The sequence below is a fragment of the Augochlora pura genome, chromosome 2 (genome assembly GCF_028453695.1).
Source record: "Augochlora pura isolate Apur16 chromosome 2, APUR_v2.2.1, whole genome shotgun sequence".
Taxonomy (NCBI): domain Eukaryota; kingdom Metazoa; phylum Arthropoda; class Insecta; order Hymenoptera; family Halictidae; genus Augochlora; species Augochlora pura.
In genome coordinates this window covers 25,439,011-25,465,238 of record NC_135773.1, presented here as the reverse complement: position 1 = coordinate 25,465,238, position 26,228 = coordinate 25,439,011, and the positions used below count along the sequence as shown (strand labels likewise).

At 42.8% G+C, this 26,228-nt stretch overlaps 1 protein-coding gene and 1 long non-coding RNA gene across 2 annotated transcripts in view; one reads left to right on the top strand and one right to left on the bottom strand.

Moving 5' to 3' along the window:
* Hnrnp-k (Heterogeneous nuclear ribonucleoprotein K) overlaps positions 1–26,122 on the bottom strand; it is a 136,515-nt gene extending 110,393 nt beyond the window's left edge. Inside the window, exon 1 of the mRNA XM_078196356.1 lies at positions 26,102–26,122. The gene's annotated coding sequence lies outside the window, so the exon portion shown is untranslated. The remainder of the gene's footprint in view (positions 1–26,101) is intronic.
* Positions 21,683–24,702, top strand: LOC144475636 (uncharacterized). The gene is made up of 4 exons (XR_013494900.1): positions 21,683–22,124; positions 22,185–22,506; positions 22,618–22,813; positions 22,879–24,702. It is a non-coding gene; the product is annotated as an uncharacterized LOC144475636 (long non-coding RNA).
* Positions 26,123–26,228: the final 106 nt, after the last annotated feature.

Sequence of the window (26,228 nt, the reverse complement as noted above, 5' to 3'; positions counted from 1 at the left end):
CACAAAGGAGTGGGCGCGAAAGAGTGACGGAGGTGGCGCGTGGGAGGCTAGCCGGGAGTGCAACGCGTCGCGGGAGGTGCGCGCAACGGCTGGATGGAACGTTAGGCAAAAAAAGAAAGGAAAAGAAAAAAAGAAAAAAGAGAAACAAGAAGAAAAAATACGTCAGGGACGTTCGAATCCTTTGCGTTAGGTAATCCCCGCGAGCTCCGCGAGAGCCCGATGAAAATGGCAACGCGGCTCGCCGTGAAAGAACGTTCCGACGCGGCGTTTCGTAATGGTAAAAAGCGAACACACAGCCGGCACGGATAAATCGTTTTACTCGAACGCACCGGTGCCGCGCGCGCGCGCGCGCCGATCTCTTGAGTAATCACGAACGATGACGCGGAGTTTGAGATTCGCGAGACGTCTAGAAATCGCGACCCGTTCCGAGACACGGCGACCGACCGACCGACCGACCGCCGCGCTCTCCGCCGCCTGGAGGAGTAATCTCCAGGCTCCTTTTGCAAATTTAACTCTCCCATTAGCTTAAACGGCAGAAACATCGGGCCAACAAATCGGGGAGATTAAACGGAGAGCTAAGAAGATTAAACGGTAACCGTCCAGGAAATCCTCGTCTTACAAAACGGTAGCTAAACAGATGGGTCGATGCGTAAATCCCGGGAACTCCGAAACTTGCGAAACTTCGGGGGACATATATATTCCGAAACAGAACAGCCTGCATCCGAAAATCTACCGCGTGGAAAACTGTGCGATGCGAGCATCGGTGCTGCGATTGCAAACAACTGTTTGGCCGCGTCGCGTCGACGCCTGATTCCGAGCTGGTCGCTTGCAGGCTATAATTGCACCGAACTGCGAGTTTCTATCTTTACTGAACGGAATACGTTTGCTAAAAGATAAGAACCTTGTTATTCAGGGTATTCCATTTCAGTGGTATATGTTACGATGTTATACTGTACTGTTTGTAGTATTGCAGTAGTTAGTATTCGAAACAATTCTACGACAGACTTACTACAATATTTGGAGTTGAAGTTAACATTATGGAAAATATCTGTCTTTTGCCTTTTTCTATATGTATCAAGTTACACTATTCTTAGTTTCAAGAATTATTATTAGCGATTTGGGTAAGCATATTTCTAACTGACAAAATGTTCTTCTAGCCCAGGAGAACTGTTTAACAAATAATATGAAATTCTGAACTTGATACACGGCATACTTAAGAATATACCCCGATAGACTTATTTGTCCAAGCGTAGAAGTTCAGCAAGCGTTTACGAACTATGAAGCATCCCCGGCTCGCAGACTCGGCTTCAAGATTAGAGGTTGACTTTACAGCCGCCGCCTTCGTCAAGTCCAATAGAATAACCAGGAAGTTCGAAAGTAGGATTACTCGTAAGCGAAACGGCAAGTTCCCGGGGCATTACCAAACGGTCCCGAATTTCGTCCGAACGAACTGACCCTCCGAAATGAAACCCGGAGAAACGATCAGATCAATTGCTAAGCTAGGGACAGCACAGCGGAGCCCTAACGAAACTGCACAGAGGAACACGCGGAATACAAGAGGGCGCGGCGAAAATTTTAACAAGGACACGACCGTTAACGAGCGCCTCAATTAAAGCCGATATAAGTGCGAGATGACCTGAAATTGCACTGAAGTCGCCCACTCGACGGCGAATCGCACCCGCAGCCTTCGTATCCACTCCTGATCACGACCATTCGGTAACCCGGCCAAATAATTCAAAACAATCTGTGTGTCTCCGTCTCTGAAGTTTCAACAATTTATATTTGCAATTTCTTCGCAGTTACGATGCTTAGAACTTTCTTGATTCTGACCATCTCTTAGGAGAAAAGAACATTTATATATCTATCGCATGCTTACATTTACTTGAATAATTAAATATTAATGTCAGGAAATATTTATTTATTTATTACGTGCTCACATCTACTTGAATATTTAAATATTAATAAGTCTTAAAGGAGTGCGATAATATTCATGTGTAACAGTCAATTTTGCAGTGACGATCGTAATGACCGGTGCGATTTTACAACATTTTCAGTGGCAATTGAGATCATTGGACTAGAAAACTTAGTTTTTCGGGACGAGCATACCGAATGTTAATACTTCAGTGTTTCAGTGTTTTTGCGTTCTAGGGCTTTCGTTTCCTAGATTGCTCTAGAAGTAGAAATAATAGGTTCCTTTGTAGCTCTAACATAATCTCGGTGCAATTTAAAATGACGAGAAAAGTTAGCTATCGAACAGAAAGAACTATAGTATTAAACGCTGGTATCGTATATTCGTCGCTCTATCAGTGTTTTTTGCATTCCAGAATACCTTCTTAGCATTTCTTTAACGATTCTCCTTAAAATTGTAACAATAGCGTAGCAATCGATAAAATACAACTTATCAAGTTGTTCGAAAAGTTTGTTACAATTTCATAGGGTACGTTTCAGTGAATCCACATAAAAGTTTTAATCCGAACTATGATTTCGTCACTTTTTCTCTTTCTTTTTTCAATTGAAGAGGAGGTGTCAAACTTTACAAACATGGTCTCACGTTTAACCCTTTGTAGTCAGAGCCATTTTAACTGGAAATGCAAGATATAGTGTTTCCATTTCTTATAACCTGAAGTATTTTATACATTGCATTTTGTGACTAGTGCAATAGTTAACAGCTACGTTAACAACCCTCAACAATTTTCTAAATATAAGAAAACTTGATAAAAATTACTTTGAAACGTGATATGATCATTTTTAGCGGCACCTTAGAGACGCCCACTCAACCGCAAAGGATTTAAGGGTTACAGTGATGAGAGTCCCATCCGCAAAGGGTTCATTAAAAAGAAAATTAACATCACATGATAATGTTTATTGTCAGCTGAAGGTGGTTAAAAAGCTGGGAGCATGAAGACATCGCGGCACACGCGCGCAAATTCTAGGCCTCATTCTCGTCGAACGACTGTGGCATTTAAGTAAGAATCTCTCACGCGCGGTATTATGAGTTCTTCGGTGTTCGCGCGAATTCCGTGTATACGCAATATGCCGAGGTTCATTGCACCAACGTTACCGTAAATGTCTGCGTCCAGAAAACGCGTTCTTATCGAGCGGAATCAACCCGTCGTATCATCCGCCAATGAGGCGGCCCGTTAATTTTCAATAAATAAAGGAAGATATGAATATATTCTCGATATATTCGTCGAGGATATATCGGCGCCCGCGCCGCGTTTCTTGCCCGGGGAAGCCCACAACGCTGGTGTGCCCCGCCGTGAAAGATAGAACCCTTCCTGAATTATTGAGGATGGCGTGCGACTCGTCGCTGTCCTCGCAATACAGAAAACCGTTCCCGTCTGCCTAGTCGTTTCCAGTAATGCCTTAATGTTACATCAAACGATCGGTTCCCTGCGAAATGAAACGTATCGAATCGAACGTATGCGCCCAAAGCCCGTTCACCGATTCCACCTCCTCGTTCTCTTTCACGAAATATGCTCGCATCGTTCGCCTGCTGCCGCGTTACCACCTTCTGTCAAGTAGTTTTTTTTAGCACCTGACGCAAAAGTTTCCGCCTTTCCCCACAACCGGGTCATGCGATCCTCAATTGTGCTACCGTATTTTTTTTCTGTTCTATGGAGAACGAGAGTCTTTCGAAATAAGGAAAGTTCGGCATAAAGGAGAACACGCTGCAGAATAAACCTTCTATGCTTCTTCGAAATCGTTGCACAAGATGTATAGTATGCACGCCCGTGGCTTTTGTCTGTTTTTCGTTTCTTTGAAAACCGAGTCTAAAAGCTATGACCGACTTCATATCTTGGCATCTTATGCGTGTTTTTTAATTTATTTTATATATCCACGTGTCTATTTTACCTTTCTTTCATCGCATGATAATTCTGTTGTTTTAACCATTTTTACCCGACTATTGTATATGTGCGCTGTTTATTTTTTTTATTTTATTTTATTTTATTATATTTTACTGCGTAGTCGGTTTTCAATATTAATTTTGTATACTATAAGCCATCGTGTAATTTATTTGTTTATTCGCGGTATATTTTACTTGATTTATTTCTATATATATTTCAGCGAGCGCTTTAATGCGATGCGACTGTAAACACCCCCGGGCATCATATGTAAAAACCCAGGGAATATAGTCTGATAAATAAAGCAAATTTTTATCCATTTTATCTTTATCTTTAAACCTCAAATAATCGTGTCCTCTCTTCTCAACTGGTCCTTGTTTTGTTTACAAGCCGAGGAACAATTGGGGAGAATTTGCTGTAACGCGCGACAGGACAAGAAAGGGAAAGGAGAATTAGTGCGCGAGCGGATCGCGCGAAACGAGAGAATCGCGCGAAACGAGATCGAGACGATGGTGGTGGAGGGGTCTTATCCGGGAAACGGGCGACAAAGTGGCGAGGAAAATCGAAATCCATGGAGGGTGGCAAGCCGAGGGATGCTCCGACGCGGTCGGATCGATAACACGGGGTCGGGGGGGGGGGGGAGGGGGGGATGGTGGAATTATTGCTAAGTCAGGATACTTGTGACGGGATACGGCGACGCTCGGTATTCGAGAGAGATCGACGCGATCCGAAAAGTGCTGCCGAAACAGCTTAAAAGGCAGACTCCAGCGAAATGGCTGACCTAAATTCCGGACACGTGTACCGGTAACTGTTGGTTCTCCCGCTGGATCCTGCCGCTTTTAAATGACACTAACAGCAACGGCAATAATACTTCTCCATTGTCAGCTGAACGCGACTGAGAAGCTTCAACGTCGGTTCGAGATTCGCTATAGAAAATTATGGCCGAACGAGACGGTCATTTGTGCTCAAAGCTTACTGATTTTTGTTCAGACTACTCGAAGAGAAGAGTACTAGCCAAGTTTCACGATGCTATCGCAAGGGTAGCTATCACGTCGCTTCAGATTCTTAACCCTTTGCACTCTGAGACGCTAATGAAGATTGCTATGTCATTTCCAAAATAATTTTGACATTATTAACATATATTAGACCATATGCCGAAAATTTGTCGTTTCGCAAACAATCGCCCATAGCAAAATGACGAGAATTCATGATTTGTATATTACAGACAAAAATTAATTGAAATAATTGTTGCAACGGCGTTTAAGAGACCAGCAGAGTACAAACGGAATCTAAAACTTTACTGAATGAACCGATTATATTAATAACGTAATTAATTTACTTTACTAGTTCCAGGTAATGATTTGCGCCTTTCCCACGTCACGAACAGAGGCGCGAGAGAAACTGGGAGGTGCTGCAGGCGCTCTTGTATAGTTCAATCAGACTAACTGTTCTTACCGAAGCTGTATCATTATATTATATAATTTGATTGCCCGTATTAGATGTAGAGGACGCGTCTCTGACAAGCACGTTCGCGAACATACCGGGGGTGTCTCCGAATAACGGTACAAGCCTAAATAGATTCAACACGTTCAGCGCCGCGTCACCCAAATATGGGTGACACTAATTCCTGATCAATTTTGAAAATTCATTTTTAATGCAATACAATGTGCAACATATTTACAATTGCAAATATGGGTGACACTAATTTCTGATCAATTTGGAAAATTCATTTCTATTGCAATACAATGCGTGGCTCGGTGTGGTTCCAAGTCTTCGTCTTTTTGAGCACGCTTTGGTCGAGAATGAGAATAAAGACGAAGAACAGATTGCCACGAAGCCGCGAGATTGGAAGAAGACAGACGAAGACATTCGGAATCGCGTCGTAGACCGCAGACCAACAACGGAATTGCTTCAACGACATTAATCCGTTGCTTTTTAAGGGATGCTGCGCGCCCGCTGGAGAGAGAGAGGTTTAAACAGTCGCCGGGGAATTTTTGTATGGAAGCCACGGCGATGTAGACTCGACCCCCGACGAGTTATTTACCCGCTCGAGACAACTAAATTACGAGGGTAAACCAACCCCTGGCGGGCCTTGCCTTGTATGTATACTTGCTTGGTGAATTAACTGCAAAGCCGCTTCAATTACGGAAGTTTCTTATCCCGGTGACTCTCTGACGAAAAAAAAGAAAAAGAGAAAGAAAAAGACAAAACGAGAAATCCGCTTAACGAGCGGCGTGTATCACTCTCGTTCGCTGCACCGACCCACAAATCCACCGAGAACTCGATACGTTTTGCACTCGATATTTCCGTCGGTTCGATCGACGGTAGTCGGTGTAGCGGGCCGTCCGCGAAGCGCAGACATTACGGAACAGTTTATCGGTCGCGAACCCTACCTTATTTTCCGTCGAAGAAATAAAACTTCGCCGCGTTCGGTTTTTACGAGCGCGAGACTCGCGCGCGTGAGAATTCGTTTTACGAGCGGCGAGACGCGATGGAACACACGCGGCTCCGTACCCGGCCCCGTGTTGAGTATGAAAACGGGGATCGGGCGGCATGGTCCCCCATTCAAAGCGAAACTAAAGTGGTCAGTGTGCCAAGATCATACGTAATGACTAGAATTAACATTTCAAAGAGAACCTGGCACCGTTCGAGATCAGACCGAGGGAAAGAGAAAGAGAACGGAGCCCGAGAGAGCGCCAGCCTGCCCATTATGAATCGAATACTTTCATTCACGGTTCCCGCTTGAAAATTTCCGCTTGCAACGCGCGACAACGTCTTGTCCCGGCGAGCGCGACTTTGAATACCGGTTCCAAAGGCTCGTTAGAACGCGACGCATCTCGAAAATCAGCGTCGTCTATACGCTTCAAGAGCCCCGGAGAGAATTCCGAGTCGACTGCAACGCGAAGCACTGCACACACGTTTTCCATGTGACGCGAAAAACATTGTCTTCCGAGTGCTTTATTGAAAGTTATATTTCGTGTAATTGCAGTCGTCGACGACGATTGTCGCATGACAAGTAATTTCTCTGGTAGAACGAGCGGAGGTATCGTTGACCATAGAAAACAATCGCATGAGAAGATCCACGTGATCTACGCGAGAGAGATCCGATGCTAATTCCTCCTGGAAACGTACGCATACAGGAGAGCCTCGAGTGTGCACAGTAATCAACGAATTAATTATTCATGCACGGATAATCGAACTTGCAGCGCAAGACTAAATGATTATCGACCGATTCAACAAATCGCACCAAAATTTACCCCGCGCCGTTATCTCCCTGCCATTTCTAATTTCAACCCTTTCGCGACCCGCGCATCTGTACCACACTTCGCCACTTTTTACGACGGCGCGACTTACCATACTTTGTCATCGTTCGCGAAAGGGTAATTGTACCAATACTTCGTCACCAATGTATTTATAGCTTTCTTTTGAGTTCGAGCGTTATTTTGAAATATTGAAATTGAATATGTAACTGGAATGAATAAAATATAAAATAAATTGAAATGAATAAAATAACAATATAATTATGACTATATAAGCGGCGTCAATCCACTTTCACATGCTGTATAATATTATATATTCCGCTGTTTTCTTATGAAACGATCGCAATCGGAGCTTCGGCGTTTCATAACGGATACTTTTACCTGAGCGTGCTATCTCTGTTCGCGGATCGAAAACTTCCCGTTTTTCTCAAGTCGGCCTCGACTTGACTTTGCCGATCGTGGTTGTCGCGCGCGCGCGCGTTTCGTAAGACCGATCGCGAGGAATGTGGGCGGCGAGTGTCACGGCGCTCTCGCAGGTGCAGCGCGCGCGCGCGCGCGCGTTCGTACGCGAGGGCAGCTGCTGCCGGTGTGTCCCCGTTTCGCAATCGTTTTTCCATCTTCGACGACCTTGAACCTGCCATTGCACGGCCTTGTGTCAAACGCAGGTTACGAATCCTCTCGCTCTTTCTTAAACCACGAAACCTTTCGCTATGACTTTCGACCGTGGTTCCCGCGCCCACGTGACCTTACCGCGCCGAGAAAAAGGACACGTAAGCGGGCGAGATACGCACTTGACGACGGATTTGCATTTCGCAAACATCGCGAAACCGCGATTCCCATTCTTCCCTCGCTTGACCGTTTCACCACTGCATTCGTATTTCCCGTTGGATTTGGAAGAAAAACGTCCGCCTCGTAATTCTCGATCTACTAATATACTAATCGTATCGCGAATGCTCGCCTAAAAGTCTGCAGTTATTTCGTTGTTCTCTTTGTTCGTTCTTCGGTAGAAGTATACATGCATAGCGCGAAGATCTGTGTAGTGGAAAACAAAATTTTGTCTGTGTAGAATAAATTTTAGTTAACCCAATACACTACACAATAACGAGTCAGACTCTCGTGGTGAAGATTTTATGCAAGCTCTACTATCTAGTAGTAGATTTTATTTTACTATATTTTAGTAGTAGATTTAACCCTCTTAGTGCCACAGGTCGACTGCCTGACGAGCCTGAACATATTTTATAACTAAAAATTTTGCTGACCAACATTATATTCTATATTATTTAGTCTCAGAGGAAGAAATAGTAAAATTTTTCTCCAGGAAATCGGAATTTTGTATAAAGCTATCCATATAAGCGCGCATATCAAATCGGCCCTGGCGCTAAGAGGGTTAAATTAATAATATTCATACTTATGAACAATTTTGTAAGAAATTTCGATTTGAAGAACTAGTAGCATACTATTGTATGAAATGATCTTTTATCCCGTATAAATCATCTCGCGAAAGTTTGCATAAAAATAAACAAAAAGAAGAAGAAGACATACTAGTAGGTTACAGTGGCGATTGACTAAGTAAAGTGAATAAGGTTGCTGGATCGTAACGAGAGCCTGGTAGATCGCCGACTCGCGTAATCGAATGTCTCGAAGGCCTCACTCACGAGCGTGGATCGAGATATCGTGCGTGACGAACGAGAGAGCGCGCGAGATTGAACCGCGGCGCGGGATCAAGATAGATCGCGCGGAACGCGTGCCGATTATTCAAGGCTGTTCTTTTTCAGTCCATTCATCGGTCTCGGTAAACACGGCCAGACAGTCATTACTGTCGGAAGCCTTTAATTGGAGCGAGTCGACGAAAAGCGAGGAAAACGCGGCCCGCGCATTTCGCCGGTCGACCGGCCGGCCGGCCCGCCGCTCGCAGTTTCTTGCAGACTATCCACGGTTAAAAGCTCGCGCGCCTCTCTCTCTCTCTCTCTCTCTCCACTAATTAGCGTTAATTACTCGCGTCGGATAAGACCTGTCGTATTGAATCGACCCGATTACCTGTTACGAGCGTTTCAACGTTTCCACTTCTTTTTTGCTCGGCCTTTGTTCGCGCACCGCCCTTCGCCCCTTGTTCCCGAATTGATCGTAATAATTACATCGCGCGGATGTTTTTCGTCGAAAAAGAAAAAAGAAGCGGCCAGCAATTTGCAAATTGTTGTTTACGAAGAAACCGTGTTCAATTAATATTTTCGCGAACGAATTTATGGAAATTTAAACCTACCAAAACATCCACGATCTACTGTCAGCTAATTAATTAATTAATTAATTAATTCCATTCGGCGTGTACGGAAACGCTGTTATTGTTCGACCATGGTTTTTGCGAACTGAGGATAATGGGTAGCGCAAACGTTCACAGAATTTGAGAGCGGTGTTGTAATAGTTTTCTTTTAACAGCGGACGAGCGAAATTTTATTGGAATAAATATCCGATCGAATGGAACTTAATCTAAATAACAATTTATCTAAATAAGAATTTATTCGTTTAGAAGTGTTTTTTTTTTAAGAAAGAAAATAGACGCTTATTTGTAACTCTGTGATTTTTTTAAACCATCGCTTCCCCCATAAAAAAAACTGATTTGTTAACGGTCTGACAAATTGATTCTCTACTGACAGGTACATTAGCGCATTAAAAAAGTTTATGCTCATGATTAATTACATCTGTGGTATGTCTAACTAACTCCGATATTACAAAATTAGTACACACTACAAAGCTGAAATTATCGAACAATGTTTGCTCTACAAATATCGAAATGTGCGCGTTTAGAGTGACGTGGCCTAAGCATTCGTTCCCCGTATATAAGTCCGCCGTATGTATGCAATAGTTCCGTGATGCCTAGAACAAGATGAAATGCATGGAAGAGGACATAACGAACGCAATCTCCGCGAAATCATTTTTGGGAACACTTCTGGCACGCCAGATATGGAACTAGATTACCGCGGCTGGATTTCGAATGCAAACAGCGCGCACCATAGATGGAATAACGGGACGGTCGGCGAGCAAGGGTGTGTATTTCGTGGAACCCCGGTGAATCGGGAGAGATTTAGGGATGGAATCATCGATACGGGCTGACGTTAATTAACACGTATGTCTGTCGGCAGTCGCGGAACCACCGGCACGTAATCAGAATCGGCCGCGGTCTAACCAGCCGTGCGGGATCTTATTAATTACGCCCGCGTTTATCCCGCGGAAACGATGAATGGCGTTTTATGCGCAGCCCCTGCTAATGATGCGGTGATTTAGAACGAAAAGAGAGCCATCCAGGGACGAGATTACGGCCTGCGTGCGTGAAAAGAGGAACGACGTTGTGCGGAATAATTCGCAACAAGCCACGCGGTGTATGCTCCGCCGAATGCGAGCGCTCGGTGATTTCACTGCTGAAAGATGATCTCGAAACGAGACCGGCTCGCCGGGGAAATGATTAAACGCTGGACAAAAATTGCGAGATAACTGCCAGCCCGTGAGATGCTAATGATCCCGTCACGACGCACAGCAGTCATTTTAATTTGCCTAGGAATTGAGAAATCGGTTGATCAATACTTTACCGATCACTTTGATTATTGATTTCACGCGATGAAAGATCAACGACCTTTGAAAAAACGAGCGCGGAACGATCGTACGAAACCAACGAGAAAATTACTTTGGAACGTTTTTTTCCCGCCTCAATTAGTTTTTCCGGGATTTGTATCGTTGCTCCCGGTAGGCATTGCTCGTTTTCCACTTTCCCGTATTTTAATCGATACACGGAATAAAGAACGCATCGCTCTTTGCGGCAGACGGCGGAAAAAGTAGTCCTGGACGAACGCCAGATCAACAAATCACGACTTCTATTCCTGTCCCGAAATTGACTGGGGGGAAAAAGTATATCTGCTATGGCTCCTCAGTCTTCACCGCGAACGCTCGAGCATCTTCAAAACCGTCGCGAAATATACATGATAATACGCGAATGTTCTTGACTCCTTCGTTCACGAGTTAATTATTCAAATGGAAACTACAATTTGTCACGGTATCTGAAACACTGCGGATCTTCGCGAGTCCGCCGCAAATCTAGCCGAACGAAGATCTGAGAAAACGAGTGCTTCGACACGGAACGACCGCCTTTCCGTTCGTTTCAGAAAACCGCACATTAATAAATGCAAAATGTCGCAAAAATTCCAGTTCTTGTGAATGATTTCGCAACGCAATCGACGAGCGTCGATGGGGATATAATACAAGAGAGCTAGAACAGAAAACGAACGGGTATCAACATGACGAAAGAAAAATGTAATAATAGCAAAGAGGTCAATAGGTCCTAATAACTATTTAAAACTGTACCATTGCACCGGATATTGTGCAAAGCAGAGAATATTTGCTCGCAGAGTAACGTAAAACGATTCGATTCGATTCTTGAGTTGCCAAGAATTGCATCGCGAAGTTTGGGTACATGTTCTGCTGAATGATCAGTATGCTTATCTTGTTATAAATTAAAACTACTCTAGATGTCGTTAATTGTTTCTTCATAATCGTGAACTAGAATTTGCTAGATATTAATTTTCCATTGCATGAAAATTCGTTTATTCCATCGTTATAAATACTGTAAATTGTATCTATTCCATACGAACTGTTCCAGGAAAATATATTTCTATCATTTTCGTCTAACTAAAAACTGACGCGCGGAAAATTTTCATTTTTGCCGAAAGATCCGCGGGGTCGAGTTACACCAACCAGTTCATACGTGGTTTTTCTTTCGCATGAATTTGTAAGTGCGAATGCTCCATTTACGACCGCATTCATCCCGTTTTCCATTTTCTGCATTGAAGCCACGTTTCTCCAGGGACGCTCCCGATTTTTGCAGCCCGTGCAAACAAACTTTCGACAAAAGTTCGGCCAACATAAGCGCGACAGATAAAGTTGTTGAAAAGCTGAGTGAAAATAGACCCCGGCACCATCCGAGGGTTAAAGCGTCGTCGGTCGAGGATTAAAGCAACGGCACGACCGCTTTCACGACTCGTCGACCAAAGATGATGTCGCTAAACTCCGGCCGATGTTCCCCGCTCCATTAACTACGCAAGTTCCCGGTCTAATTTCAACTATTCAGCAAACGCGGGCTTGCATAAAATGCTACGGGCAAAAGTTTGCGGGCCGACCGCGCCCGTAAGAAATTTCATTAGTTTTTCGAATATTTTGCTTTCGACGATTCGATAGGAGACCACGGTCGATCGAGTTACGAATTAACGATACATTGTCGAGAAGATTGTTATCATTAAAGATCTTTATAAACAAGATTTATAAACAAGAAAAATTCCAATATCGCGACTCCTTACAAATTACATTTTTTAAGCATTTTCAAAGTGGATTTGTTTTCGACGACGTGCTCGATACAAAGTTGCACGCAGCCAATTAAGATTTCTAAGGCTGCCATTAGAAGTTTTTTAAAGACTCTTATATAGTCTGATAGCTGACCAAGAAAAAGTCATCTATGCAAAATTTCGAAACGATAACCTGTCGGCGCGAGTAAAGCTTTGAATATGGCACAGACAAACACACACACACGCGCGTCGAGCGTCATTAACGGGTTATGTCAAGGTTTACCACAGCCAAGTATATGCATTTGTGTGACATGGTTCTTAACTTTCGTCGACAAGCGTATAAACGGTATTTTGTTTACTTTTTATCTAGCTCTTGTCCAAGATAAATCGTTTGCTTCAACGAGTGAAACGTGAAAACAAATAGTTCACGATTCTCCCCCGTGTTCCGATAGGACATTTTCGCAAGGTCTCTTGTTAGCAACGAGCTATTGTCTGCGAAAGATAGCTGGCATTAATGCGTCATTCCGGGACGGTATCCAACGGCGATATACGCGTAGCCCCGCGGTTAGAGCAGCCCGGCTAGTTCAGCCATAAATCGCAACCCCTTCTCGCGGTCGCGGCCGGTCCCGCAAAAATCAGATCCGAGAGAGAGAGAGAGAAAAAAAAAGAAGCAGCGAGAGTGCCGTACTCGTTTGCCCGTGAATATTCAGTTGGTCGCAGCGGGAGCACCGGCGCGAGTTGCTCAAGAAAATTGCGACAGCGAATTCCTGTTGAGGAGCCCGCTCGTCGTCCCTCTGCCGTTTCCCTTTTCGAATCTCGCCGCCCGTCGCCCCCCTCGCGGACCCGTAGTCCTTGGAACCGCGCCGTCCGTGTACTTTTACAACGATGGAATGCAGCGATTGCCGGTGTCGCGAGCTCTTGATCTAGGTCTACCGCTTTGCGAGTAATCGCGGATCCAGCGCGAGCACGGCGCCCCGCGTGAACCACCATTAAAAACCCTTCTCCTCTTGCAAATTGACCGCTCGTGCCTGGCTGGCCTCCCCGCGAGACCCGAGATTTTTAAACCTCGCGGGAATTGCTTTCGCGCGGGCCCCGAGGCGATAGCATTTCTTCGAGACAGCCGCATTAGGCCGATTAGGCCATCGGGAGGGAGTCCCCGGTTCAGAAATTTGCGCGACGCTTGGCTCTTCCCTTTTGAGCTCATCGTGCTCGTGTCACGTTGCCTCACCTTTCGTGCCAATTTCTTCGAAGATCTCTTAACCCTTCGCAATCCTTCTTAACACTCGAAACCATTTCAAGCGTTAATCTGAAATCATTTTCCCGCCTCATATTGTTTCCATTTTCTGTGATAATTGCACAGAATTTCATAATTTTTGAAATCCAAACTTTATTGGCATAAAAATGATCTTAGGACGTCATAGAACGATTTGAATAATGTCTCAGGGTCACCACTCCAGTGCAGAGGGTTAATGCCCATTTTAGATAAGGGAATTTTGGCTTTGCACAGTAGAAATTGCGTACAATATTTACAATCAGTGTAAAAAGTATTCGCTGGCAAATTGTCAATATTTGAACTGTTATAATTAATTACAACTAAACTTAATTAAACGCGGATGTTATACATTTGTGTAATAAATGAATCTGTCAAATACAACAAAAAAAAGGAAATAAAAGAATTTAAGGGTTTTGTTACATTTTTCAAACTCGCTGCAATGATTAAATGGGGAACTGCGATAACGTGTTAAAAAAGAAAAGTGAGCAGGAATGTGGCCAAATAATGCACGACTTTTTATATGACATTAGCTTCTGAATAAACTATATCTCTTCGCTATGCATAATAAATGTAACAATTAAATGAATACCATAGCAGCGTGTGCAGGTATCCTTGAAAAGATTCATGTCAGAGGACTTCGTGATAGCACGGTATTATAACTTGTTCGGAACCGTCAACCCGAGAGACGCTATCGGTCACGATAATTCTGTTTGCCACGAGGCGCGGTTCTGCAAATTTAAAAAAGAGAGACCGTCGCTCGCCGCCGTTAAACCCTAACAAATAAAAACAATAAATAATTTGAATAGATAACGGACGACAGGAGTCCCGCCTCGGAACAAAAAGCAGATCGAAAATCGACGCGACGGCTGGCCAGTGCCGGCTCCGTTCCAACTGCGTGTGCGACTTCATTGCACCCCCGGGAAGAAAATTAATTAACGTCCGTATAATCCGGACGGCGGAGAAGTACCGAAGCCAGCGAGAACTCGTTCGCGCGCGCGTTTACGGCGCGTGGCACGAACAACGTAAATTTCATCTTTGCTCGGACCATTAAAAGATCGTCTTTCGATCGTAAAAAAAATAAAAAGTAAACAATTTTGCTAGACAGTCCGTCGAATGTTCCCGCCCCAACAACGAAGGATAAAACAATGCTGGTTAAGTAATTCTTTTTTTTTTGTCGAGAACAGCTTCGAACAATCTTATTAAAATCAGCAAGTTCCTTATTAGGGAGACTGTGCACGGTGCTCATATTTGCTGAAATCCGTTTGGAATCTTGATCACGAGCCTGACACGAGGGCAATAAGGCATGGGACGAGGGGGTTAATTCCGCGGCGGTGCGGCTCCGAATTTTTACGAGCGTTGATGTTAATCGTCCTCGGACGGGGCTGCGTTCGTTTACGTGAGACCGATGGGAGGACGGATAGCCGGGAGAGCTTTGTCGAGCGAGAAGCTCGTGTTAACTTTCAAGTTCACGTTGGTGCCGAACCTTTCGACCGGTTATTACGAAATTCGCGTTACCGAAACTCTGGCTGAGGTTCGTTTCATCGGCTTCGTTAGATAGACGAGCGCGTCGGGAGAGACCGCACGACGGTTTTGCGTAACATCCAGCGAGCGAGCGAGCGCGCTATTTCATCGATCACGGGGTCTCGCAGTGATATCGAGAGAAGAAAAAAAAAGAAACACCTGTTAGGATTGCGCAATCGTGCTTCTTTCCTCGATTATATTTCTTCCCGGTGTGTTGCAAAAGCGGCGGCGCCGTAAACAAATTGCTCGATCGACGGAACACGGCCGAGAAATTCTATGAATGCCTGGGAAACTCTCACGGTTTTGTCAAACACTCGCGGGGAAAATAATAACCGGCGGATCGCCGGCGGTGGAATGATAGCTGGAAATGAATCCAGCTGGGATCGAGGCTCGTAATAAACGCAGTTAGGCTGAGCCCGAGGTATCCCGTGTTTACGCGCGCGTTCTCCAACGTTTCGAAACTGATCCGGAGGGGAGGAAATAGAGAAACCAACAGTTACGAATCGAGATTTGCCTGCCGCGTTCGCATCTGTGATCGTGTTACGCCGAAGCGCTTTCTAAACAAACCTCATCTTCGTTCGAAGTAATTGTTACGGCGGCTCGCGCTTCTGCAGCGCTGGATCAAATTATGTGATCCCGTCGTTTTTCGTTTCTTTTATTTACAGAGTAAACGACCAATGACTTTTGGTCCTTGTACTCGATTCTTGCTTGTTGCAATTGATTATAGAATAACAATTTAGATTAAATAGGAGAAATAACAATTTAGAAGAAATAACAATTTAGAAGAAATAATAATTTAGATTATAGAATATAAAGAAATGTACGTCTCTAATTGATATTGTACTTTTTCATTGTAATTTCGAATACACGGTTCTCGCGAAATTGAAGAATCTCCTCTCACGACCTCACTTTTAACCGGCTAAAATTGAACAACGCTGTCCACCTCTGTATATCGTGTTACAAATAATTTCCTCAATCGGGTTATTTTTAAATTTCCATTTAATGTCGACCAGAAACTGATTACACCGGGAATATCAATTTACAAATACCTCTGCACTTTGTGTCCAGATCGAGTAGCTTCTTTTAACTGCCATTATTTCGATTACAAACGGACTGCAGACCCGTGGGAACGAATTTCACTGATTTACAAATCGTGCTCCCCTTACGTGACCAATGTACCATGTAACACTTGAACACAAGTTGATCTCGTTCTACCATACATTACAGGAATCCGCATTTATGCAGATTTAAATGTTTTATCATTTCGTTCGGAATCATCAAATAAATAGACGCGATTGTTCAAATAAAATATTCGACTAAAAAGTATTATATCGTGTAATTATCATAGATAAATATTTATTCAGAAAAACTCGAACACAATTCTGCCGTGGACATCGATAAATATAAAGACTGTTTATCTTTTAACATATCGCTAAAAACAAATAAGTTATTATAATCATCGTAGAATGAAAGAACGTCGTGTAGCAAGGGTAAATAAGGTTTGCGAAGTGAAAATCATTCCATCGTGAAAGAGTTTAGTTCTTATTCCCTCAACGAAATAAACTTCTTCTCAAGAAAGTTCGCGGAGAGTTCGCTGACCATTTCGGCCGGTCTCGTCGTGTTGCGAGGCCGCGTTGCGAAATTCGCGAAAAAATTGCGTTCGCAGAAGAACGCTCGGGAAACACGTAAACTGTGTAAACGAAAAGTACGGAGTCGCTTCGATGCCTTATCAGGAAAACTAGCCAGTCGTTTCCCGTTTCGGTTGCCGACGGTTTCAGATCCCCGTGCGCGCGCGGTTTACACATCGCGGCGAGTTTCACTTTGCCTCTAGAGGAGTGTTTTCCTCGAACCGAACTTACCCACGTGGCATAACTGGAACACCACGAAAAGTCAGCGAATCGATGACACAATTTCCGCGCGCGGTCTTCGTAGACCGGGTAAATTTTCTGTGCCGCTTATCGACTGCGTTCGTTACGTAATCAAACGATAATCAGGCGACGATCAAACAATAACAGCTAAACGTAACAACGCGTATTCTTCCTTACGTTTCCATAGCCATTGGGTCAAGTTAAATTCTCTCTTTTTGCAAGAAAGTAATAAAATTAATAAATGTAATAAAAGTAATAGAAGTAATAAAATTAATAAAAGTAATAAAAGTAACAAAATTAATAAATGTAATAAAAGTAGTAAAAGTAGGAAAACTAGTAAAAGTCAACACTCTTTATTATCTTACAGTATGTAATATGGACGGACGAGTTGTAATCTGAGGAACGTATGCATGTACTAATTAAATTTTATTAGATTTGTTTCAACAATGCACATGAATGAATGGCAAATTTAATCTCGCAGTGTGCCGTAATAAATTTATCAAAATTGATTAATTCATGCATTCCGCGGATGACAATTCGCTTATCCATTTTGTGCACTGTAAAATTTATTGTTTCTCTACGACTGCGTCGTTATTTAGAGTGGATGTCCGAAATGAATGAAACACAGTTTGCCGAATTATAATTCTAAAAAAAAAAAAAAAAAATTCACTCGTGATGTCACATCAGTTTCCATGAACCTTGCATTCTTTTCCTATGCGATAATATCCACAATTACAGATTACATTGTGGTATACATATTTATTGCGTGTCATTTATTTGCCCCGTACAGATTTCTACATTATTCGAATTATACATTATTTTAAAATAATTAACTGAATAAATTCATTTTAATCGACTGTTTTACTCGAATTACGATTATTCGTCATTCGTCGTAAATTATTCGCGTAATTCATTATCCAAATCAATTATTCGATCAGAAATAATAAAATTATTCGAAAAATAATGCGAACATCGTATTTGCTTTTACGTAATTTTTTAACAATATATTTGGATAAATTTTTATCTGGACATATTTTACTCGATTGAATATTTACTCGATATTGTCAAATAAAATCTTATTCATCAGTCTGTATCTCTCATCCGCCATTCGAATAAAATTTCGTCCATCTCTGGTCTCGTATTATATCTTCGTAACCGTTCGATATCGTACAGTGACCCACTTGGAAGATTAAAAACAGAATGCAAGGAAAGTATGCGAGTTAACCATTGCCGTTTCATCAGGATCGGTTTCCTAATTCCGTTACTCAACCTCGACTAGATACTTCGGTTTCTATTTTCGTCGCCAGAAAAAAGCAAAAAGCAAAAAGCAAAAATTATCTACGTAATCGAGAATATAATCGACCGTCAAACAGGTGATTAAATATTTCCTAGCGATATCGTACGTTCGTTTTATCCGCGCGCGCGCGCTCCAGTTTCAACCAGTTCCCTGGATTCCAAACCCGTCGATCTAATTAATTAAACAAATACGTCGGAGCTATACGTATTCGAATCCGTTCCGGCAAATTAGACAGACTTTTTTCTCCGCGTCCTCGATGCCGTTTGATTTTCGAGCTAAATACAAATTAGACGTAAGCAGAAGAAAGGGAGAAAAAAAGGCGAGCGTGTAATCGACACACAGGCTCCGCGGTTAATTGGCGCTCGAAATGTACACGCTCGACAGAGTGTTCATAAACGCGATAAATAGATACGGGAGGGGGGATTCAAAGCGATCTCGAATACAAATCGATGCTTGCGCACGCTCGTTCGCGGTTTAGCAAATTAATTATTCCGCCTCTCGACTCCTGGATATTTACATAAAATGCGGGTTACTTTGGCCTCGATGGTTTCCAGTTTTTGTTGCATCCGCGAGAGCCCGCGACGCAAGACGAGAGAGCGCCGCCGCGTGTCGCAACGCGCGTTTCCTCTCGAGAGAGCGCGCGCGCGCGCGTCCGCTCTCGATGCACTCTCCGGGAACCGAAGAATTCCCGGGATATTCAATTAACATCCGTTTATCGACCGTGCGTTATTTACGATGCTCGCGGCTCCCGTGCGGAATCGATTCGTTTGATCGATGCATAAATTTCAGCCGGCCAGATACGTTAATAATTCAACCGCCATTTTTCGGACGTAAGATTTATACGGGACGCGAGCAGCAGCACGTCGGTGCGAGATATCAAAAATTCTTTTCCGCCTCTATCCGTCTGGCAGGCCGCCGGCAATTTATTTATTTACCTGGATTCTTTTTTTCTTTCTTTTTTATTATTTCTTTGCTCCTAAAAGAGTTCCGGTGATGTATCGGCGATTGTCCACGTCGGACTTTAATTTATGAACTCGATTCGACGCACAGTGAGCTCTGGAAACCCGTTTAACATGTTCGAAATTTCACTTTTCATGTTTTAGTTTTCGAAAATTGTTTTTTATATGTTTATTTGTTAAACATTCAAGGATTCAGAATCGAAACTGTACGACATTTTAGATATATTTACATAGGAGACACGACTTTTAAGTAATTTAGGAAGCAGGGTACATTAATAAACGTATTTTCATTATTTGATTTGGTCATATAATCCATGTCAAAAAATTTTTAAAAGCGTCTAAGACAGGATTTGTTTGACATGAAAGCTTACACAAACATAAAGAGCAACGCGCAAATATAATGTGCTTCCATAGTCAACTTGAAAACATGTGCACTTATTCAGGAAAGTTGAGTCAGACGATCGACTGGATGACAGTGCGTTTATTGCATAACGCTCGCGACCATTCTAAGATGTAAACACCGTTATTTTCTACTAAAATTATTCATAGATTCGTACGATATGTACACGAATCCTCTGAAATTTATAATATTTTTGAATATATTAGTTGATCGGCAAATTGACTCGAATTATGCTGGATCGTTGAAGATTCGCGCTGCGTTTCGTTTTACGATTCCAAATCAAGAGAAACATTCAGCTCGAATTCGTTTTTGCACGCGGAAAATATCCTTCTCACCTGTTCGCGTTTATCGCGATCGCGTCCGCCGCTTTCTCTCCATTTTAGATGCTCGGGTTCGCAAGGTGCGCGGACTACGGTCGCAGCCCGTTTTTCGCGCGAGTGCTCTCGTTACTGACCTTGGTCAACGCTCGCCCATTACACCATCCCTGACGCGCTGATGTAATTACAGACGGTCCACACGGTTTTTGTGCACCGCGAAGCCTCCGACTGCATCGGCGCGCCGACATTTTCGACGAAACGCGCGTTTCATTCTCTGTCATCAATCGCGCTGACACGCGGGGCAACGATACAACGCGACTCTTTGAGAGAAACTGGACGCCGATGGTAACTACCTTGCAAAATTAACTCGGATATTTGCCGAAATAAGTCACCGAGGTCTACAAAAAGCGCTTCTGCGATCTGCGTTACAGGCTCGGATCAAAAATGTTAAAGAGACGAGTATTTATTATTTTGTGTCATTTCCAATAGCAAAGTTATAAAAAAAAAAGTATTTTAGTCATTGTACAGTAATTGCATGTTCTTTTTAATCATTTTCTATAGAATTTGAACAAAACAATTGCATACGTAAAACAATTCATAGGATATTTTTATGAATAGATGTTTTCGATGTAAACTTTACGTGTGTAATCTTTTCTTGTGGTATGCATTGAAGAATACAAGAAATAATATCTTGAAGATAAATAATATTTGAATCCCTATATCAATAACCGAAATTGTGGACGTTGTTCTATAACCGAGGTACCCGGGTTCCGCTATGATGAACTCCTATATTACGTTACTGGTTTATACTGCATGTTATCTTATATTCCTTTACCATATATTATATAGTATATTACTTTATTATATATATATATATCATATTACTTTGTATTTATTTTATATTTATTATCGCGATAAAGGGTGGCCCCACGCAGTGTTATTTATTCTGTAATAATAAAAGGTGAGGAAGGCGGGGGGTGTTTCAGGGTTAAAAATCGGCGTTACGGTATCGCGATATCATTTCGCAATGGCGGAAGCAAAACCTAGCAATTAATTACCGCGTCAATAAGAAAAAAACGAAATAGCGAGAACGTTCTAGTGTTAAAAACTGAAACGAACTCGAAAATAATGACACGAGGATCGGGGTGGTGCACGCATCCTTCCCCTTTTTTCATTGTTTTCCGCGCGGGGACACGGCGCGGTGCGTGTCGGGAGCACGCGTGGTCGCGTGACGACGGTCGTGCGTGCGTTCGAGCTCACGCGCCACCCCCGTACACGCACACACACACACCAGCCCCTCGGCTACCCCTTCGACTGCCCCCCCTCACCTACGCCAACCCCCGACGAACGCGACGGTTCTCTGCCGTGGATGGAGCGCGTGTGCCGGTGGTAATGTTTGCAGTCACAAGTTGGAAAGTTTTGTGATGGCAACCCCGAACGACCAGTTGCCCCGGTAACGCTTTGTTGTGCCATTGTGTCTAACCGAGAGGGAGAAACACACCTCTCTCTCCCCCCTCCCTTAACCGGCCACCCCCCCCCCCTACGCGTAGCCGTCAGTCCACCCCTACCTGAACTCGACCTAACCCCGGCTTGACCTAGCCCAAACCGTTCTCGTCTGTCCCCCACCAACCCTTGTCCAGAGGGCCCCCCCAGCGAAGATGGGATTGCATTTCCCTCGAAACTGTCTGCTCGATTCCCGAAGGATGTTCGATTGCCGCACGGTTCCCGAATTATGAATGATGGGGATCAATGCGAAGGATACGTTCACGATTCGTTGAACAGGTGAACAGAGGACACGGGACGAGTGGTTGGCTTGGAACGAGCCTTCTACTAGCCTGGACAGGATCGAGGAGAACACGCGGTCGACGAAAGGACCCGAAGATAAAGACGGTAGGAGAATTAATACCGACGGGGATCACCGGGGAAGAAACGTTTACGGTTCGTTGACCACGGAGGACCACGAAGGGGCACCTACTAAATGGCAAATTCCAAGCAAGTCCGGAAGAACGAATTACGGAGGCCGGAATCAATCCAGAGGATACCTTGACTAACCTAGACAGGTGAGCAGACGATGGGGAATACTAGGAATACGATGAAGCAAAATTTGGACCAAATTATAGGGATGGTGGATGTTCGACGGTGATTGATAGTGACGGTGATCAATCAGGTAGAAATATTCATCGATCGTTGGCCAGGTGTGTCTAGAGAATCAAGGGAGCTCGAAAACGAAGCTAAAAGAAACAGTGGCAGAAAGTGTAACAGAGAAACGACAGTGAAAGCAACGGAGATGATTGGTCACTTGAAGCGTTCAGTGTGATGGTCGTTATGATGGATGCAAGTGCTGAAATACAGATCTCTTGCAAATGCAACAGATTCCTCGCTTACGTTACATCGTCTCTAATTGGACAACTGATGGGATGAAATTCGTTTCTCATTTGTAAGGTAAGAATGCCGGAATGCGTCGTTAATTGCTTCTGAACTGCACTCGTAGGAATCGTAAGGCACGATAGAACCGGGTAACTATGTAATGAGCAATATGTTTGTGGCACGCAGGATGGACGTTGTCAGCTGGCAGTTAACGCTAGGAAAACACAATTTGCCGGTTCCGGATGAAGTTCACGGTGAAACGCAATCAGGAGGCACCGGAGGACTGGGGAACTTGGGACAGATAGCCGGGTAACGAATCGACAGAATTATAGAAATTATCGATCATCCCGGTGGTATTGCTAATGGTCGCCGCGTAACCAAGGTTATTACACGGTTGAATCTGATTGAATTACCAGTTGGAAACAATATTAGTATTTGGGATTCCAGATTATCGGAATACAAGAGTATCGGAATTCCGATACTCACCAGCGAAGAAACATCCCGGAGGTTAAAACGAACGATCGAAACCTGAAAATCATTTTCAATTATTGTGACCGTCAACTTCTGTACCAGTCAGTGAACTATTAAACGATTTGTTTCATTGGGATCACGATGGTCCCGTCACACTTTAATTCTTATCGGACAACTAAAAGCATCCATCGTAACCTTTGTTCACCAGAACGAAAATTATAATCTCTTCCCTGCGTTTTCTTCCTTTAAAAATTCTCAACGATTTTCTTTCAGAATTATTTATAATACTTAACGATTCATTGGATTTGAATAATTCTATACTAGAGATAATAGAAAATAGAAATATGCAATCACGATGACAAGGTTTTGTTTAAATATCATTACAACAGAAAGTTACTTTAAATCTACAATTATTCACAGAATACTCCACATAGAATTTTCAATAGTGCATATAAGTTGCCAAGATCTACGAAACGTATTTTCTAAATTTTCGTTATAGGCTCCGATAAAAAGAAAGTTAACTACCATGTAGAGAACCTGCGACACAAACGGTAGCATCATTTTCAACGGTAAGTCATTGTTGGAACAAATAAGCCGAGGACAAGGAGAAATTCTGTCTGCGATCGAAGTTGACGTGTTTCGGATTTCAAATAAATAGAATTTATCGCGCACCGTCGGTTCACCTTCGATCCTACGAATTCCTACGTCGTATCACGACACGATACGAGCGTCTGCAATCCAAGGCCACGCTTGTTAACACGTTAAATACTCACTAATCCACGGCTTTGACGATTTACACGGTTTTGATGATTTACACGGCTTTGACGATTTACACACGGCTTTTCGACCGCTCGTCAGAGCGATTTTTTCGCGAATGGTTCAATTAGTCCGAATCGATCGATTGAAAAATTTAACCTTTGACAATAGTTAAATGTCGCCGTATACACGGAAAAATCCTATAAAATTGTAAAATCTCGCAGAAAACTTTGAGATTTTAATTAAATTAAAAAATTTTTATTAAGAAATCAATTCTTGTTTCTGTATTCGACATGGAAGTTTTTAGTACATAATTTCTCTCCTCACGAAAAATAGTTAGAACTCAGTGATATGTAAATTTGATATCCTTAAGAACAATAAGAGGATTCAGAGATCGGATACATATGTTATTATCAAGACGAGCTCTAACCTAATTAAATAGGAAAATTGTTAATGAAATCGACCTATTGTAACTTAATGTCGTGTTAACCATTTCATTAATACTCTGTAATATTTAAATCTGAGAACAAATTGATCTAAATAGATCATTATAAATAAATATTCGACGGTTATACGAACGGTGGGACGCGATCGTTTTAGAAAATCTCGAGCAGATCTAGCATCGTGTAACACGCTGTCCAACAACAACATGAGACACTGTGCCGGAGGAAAAACATTATGCAAGCGAGCACATGATAACGCGGCCATTGTGTCATTTATTACGGAACAGTTTCTCCCATGCACTTATGTGTTTCTCGCGATGAACTTCAAGTTGGATAATGAAGAATCATTGAGCAGGCCAGCGACCATCGTTTAGTTCCGCTGGCTGTGATAAAAACAGTCGTCAACGATAAACTTTGTAACATTAACAAGCAATGTAGCATATCTCGTCTATTTCTGTTTGCATCGTTACAATTTTGTATTCGACTATAATCTTAAACAATTATGAAAAAGTATGTAACACGCCTACTATCGGTAACAAATTAATTCCGTCTTCAATCAATAGACCAAGATAATGCAAATAATAACTGAAATATTATAATAAAATAATATTACTAAAACATTAAAATAATATTAGAAATATTATATCAACAATCAAATGCAAGTTGATGTAAAATTACACAAAGAAAAGAATTTTAAATGGGCAACTTGTTATTGATGAATCAATTAAATAAACATGACCCAACGAAAGTGTAAATTTCACCGTGTGTTGGGAATTATATCCGATGCAAAGTCAATCGTCAACGCAATGTAAAAAAAAAATACTATTCGATGCTGATGATCAATTAAATATTCGAATAATTAACAGAGTCTACAGTTCGTTACATTTTATTTGCACCGGCATAACACAACAAACGAAAGCATCGCAACCTACAATCATTTGCAAATATTAATTCAGGTTCGTTCAATTCCGTTCACCGGCCCGAGAAACAACACGGATCAGCGCCGAGTGGCATTGTAAGCGTGGCGTAGAACAACCACAATGCGAAAATCCAACTCATATCAGTTCCTGCGATAATGCGTATAAAAATATCGATGGTTCGTTTGCATCCGTGCAGTCCGTTTATCCTCTACTCGATGCTGAATAACGTAAAAAGAAAATGAAGAATTTTTATCGAACGCCGATAACGGGCACCGAATGCCGCATAAGAAATGTCTAGTTTTCATTCAACCTACATTTTAACCCTCTATAGAGAAATTTTGTGTAATAGACAATGTTAGGTTTAATATAATTTCTTGAGATATTTTGCTATTGGATCATATAAAAATCGTTCCTTTGATTTAAAAACTAGCGCGGTCAGTATTTCCGTTCGTATAAAATTTACTTGCAGCGGACAAAATGATCACTGCCACCGTGAAGTGGTGGCAGATGTTAGAAGCGATAGGTATTTTTTCGGAAAGATAATCGTGAACTGATATTTCTTTTTCAACCAAAAAATGTTTACAGATATTACCCAAAGCTATTTAAACGACAGTGTGGAACGCTGAAATACTTCGAAGATAGATATAAGTATTGTTTAAATAAAGTTCTGCTCGTCTCAGCGACGAGCCGCATGGCCGAAATTATTGACTCGGCACAGGGGCCAAGCGGAAAAATTCGCGGCGCAATATCGCTACTGGAAAAACGGCGAACTCATAAATCGCGCATAACCTCAATGTTTCTTCGACGCTTTGTTGCGGGCCGAGTCGTTCACCGCAAATTCTTAGTGAACATTGTGGAAATTCGATTAGGAAATAGTCTGAACGGTTTTGCACACACGGCTTGACCACGCGCACAGAAGAGGGCTGACTAGACGCGCGAGGGTCGGAAACTAACCCCCAAAAAATGTACACGTACTTCCCACCGGGACGAGGCGATTTACATGACAAATAATAGTGATTGGCGACGCGCGCGTATCCCACGCGAATCGTTCGTCCGAGAGAAATGAAATTTTCGACTTACCTGATGTGTGGAAGAATTCCAGAACTCGGTTACACCGGATCAATTCCCACTCACAAACACGAGACTTAACAGCAATCACGGTACAATGGCGTACAGCGGCCGCGTAGCGGGGACTGAGCTAATAGTC